This window comes from Setaria italica, chromosome II (genome assembly GCF_000263155.2).
Source record: "Setaria italica strain Yugu1 chromosome II, Setaria_italica_v2.0, whole genome shotgun sequence".
Lineage (NCBI taxonomy): Eukaryota > Viridiplantae > Streptophyta > Magnoliopsida > Poales > Poaceae > Setaria > Setaria italica.
Genome location: NC_028451.1, coordinates 45,153,554 through 45,156,337, shown reverse-complemented (window position 1 = coordinate 45,156,337; position 2,784 = coordinate 45,153,554).

Genomic DNA, 2,784 nt, shown 5'->3' with positions numbered 1-2,784 from the left:
TATTTATTTTTTTATTTTGCAAATGCTGAGGCAGCAGTTCGATGAATGCACTAGCTGCCATTTTTGTTTTGCAAGTGCTAAGGTGGCAACTAGTATAGATCTACAGTCTCACATAACTGGAACATAGGATATTTTGTAGTGATCTTTGTGTGGTCTATATCATGATTACAAGATTCAGTATTTTCTATAAAATAGATTGCAACTGCTAGAATGTTTATCATTTTCCCATATTGTTTGCGAAAATGATCAGCAAGTCACCAACTAGTGTCATCGACATAGCATGTATTCTTTGGGACTAGATTACAGGAAAGACTATATTCTTTGGGTATCTAACGGTAAACTTATGCCTACAGTTATATTACTTGGACAACCTAAAGTCAGATAAATTCAAAAGCGATGCCTCTGTGACTCCACGAATTTGTTACTACAACAAATCTATGCTGGCCAAATTGGTGGAGGAAACTAAACAAGATGATTGCAAGAGGTTTGACAGGCTCATGGTAAGAATATGATTTTGAAGCATTATGCCATTGTTCCTGTAATGTTATAGTCAAACACACTTATATCCATGCCCCTTTTCAATTTTGCTCAAGCGAAGAGACCTGTTATTCAAGAAACTATAATGAACGTGATTTCAGCAAGTCACCAACTAATTGTTTATTCTTCCTTCTTTTTCACTGAGCTAGAACTTTGGATATTGCAAATCTGTGGTCATGAATTTGTAAAAAATCTACATTTTTTCCATTATAGTGAAGTCAAAGCTGTATATACAATTATGTATTAATCATGCTAGTTTAGATTCTCTAGAAAATTGGACTAAGCTGTTATTTTTGGCTTTCCGCAAGCATAATCATTTGGCGAAGTTTGTAATATTGTAGCTATCATCATTCATTCCAATTACTATCGCGAGATCAATAACGATGTACTCCTATATTTGTAATGCTTCCAGTTTTAAAGTCACTAACTCTATTTGTTGTAGGGTACTGCGTCATACCATGTTGTAAATGAACTTTATGGTTCTCAGAATAGTGAAAAGGCGTCTCTTTATGTTAGCATTCTCTTGCTGCTTTTGTGTAGTGGACCTGCTTCTTTGTGTTAACTCCTAGACATGTGTTAACTCCTACTTCCACACTCTTCCATACAAAATATCCTAACTCTAGAACCCTTCTCATCTTTATCTAGTTTCTTATATTTCTACCATGCTAAAATATCTAGTTCTAGAGTATTCTATACTTCACCGTGAAGCATGGCAACTATACCTTATGCATTCTCTCCAATTTTCTAAAATCTTCTTACCTTGCCATGATCCTATCCTTATACATGGCAAAGTTAGTCCTTGAGATTTCCACAATCTTCTAGAATGTTCCAAGTATGCATTGCATATTTCAACAGTCATGCTCTCTATAGTCTGTCTGGTCCATTTTTTCCATTGTAGAGAAGTAAAAGCTGCCTCATGCTAGCTTAGATTCTCCAAAACATTGGACTAGGCTGTTGTTTCTGCTTGCATAAAAATACCTTCTTAGGCGAAGTTTGTACTACTACAGCTGTTATCACCATTCATTCAAATTACTATTTGTTACTTAGTGAAATTACACTGATATTAACATCCAGTCTTAAGAGTCACTAACTCTATTCCTTGTAGGTTACTGAGTCATCCCGTGTTGCAAATGAAGTTTCTGGTTCTCAGAGTAGGGATGGCAACGAAGACAACATTAACCTGGAGTGAAATATGGTGATAGGTACAATTAGAGAGTGGAAAGGTCTCTCCTTTTGTTAGCATTGCACTTGCTGCTTTGGTATAGTCGATCGACCTTCTGCTGTGTCAGGTGCTGGACATGCTGCGTAGTCGAGTCACCAACTGGACATGCTGGATCTGTGTAAACTCTAACAAGTGCTGGAACTGGAAATGCTGTGTGTAAGCTAGTGCTAGCAAGACGTGTTAGACATATTTGGATGGCTTTTGTGTGATCTGTGAAGTTAGTGCCATTTAATTTTGGATGATATGAATATCTGAACTTGGGATGAGTGGCATGTCTATTTAATCTGTACTGTGACTTCTGAGTGAATGTGTATAATACATTGTGGTGTGCTCATGGATTGCATCGGTAGTATATTCTATTAAATGAAGTTTCTTCTGTCCTGTACTCCTTTCGGCTTAGGCCGTCAAGAAATGTGTAATGCAAAATCCTGTCGGTTTGTACCGTTTTGGCCTGTCGGCTTTCACGTCATCGAAAACGTGCCAATTCCTGTCTAGAGGCCGTTCCTCTGGCTGTTCCTGACGGCTACAGTAACACGGCTACAGTAACAAGAGAATGGATTGACAGGTCGAACGCCCACCGTCAGGAGCAGTTTCCTGTCGGCTAACCGTCAGGAAGTGACTCTTTTTTCTCTCTAGCTGCTCCTGTCGGTGGATTCCGGCCTTTCCTGACGGTTTTCGGCCGTCAGGAACTTCCTGCCCCGTGGTAGTGAACGCCACTGCCATGCACGACAACACTCCCCGGCCAGTTGCCACAGTAGAGTGAAGGGACACGACTCCCTTGCACAGATCTGACAGATGCACAACTAACCAGGATACCCATGGACGCACGCATCCGTCACTGGGGCGGAGCCAAGGGGGGCGAACAAGCCTTTGCTCAACTGAAGAGGAACCCGTCCGTGTCCTCAGCCTGCTGCCAGGCTACCGATGGTTGACGGATGCTTCCGCTTCCTCTCCTTTCATTCGTGCCGCTGCTTCTCAGGTGGTGCTCCGATCTCCAGACTCCAGGCCACCGTCCGCTGGTGCGG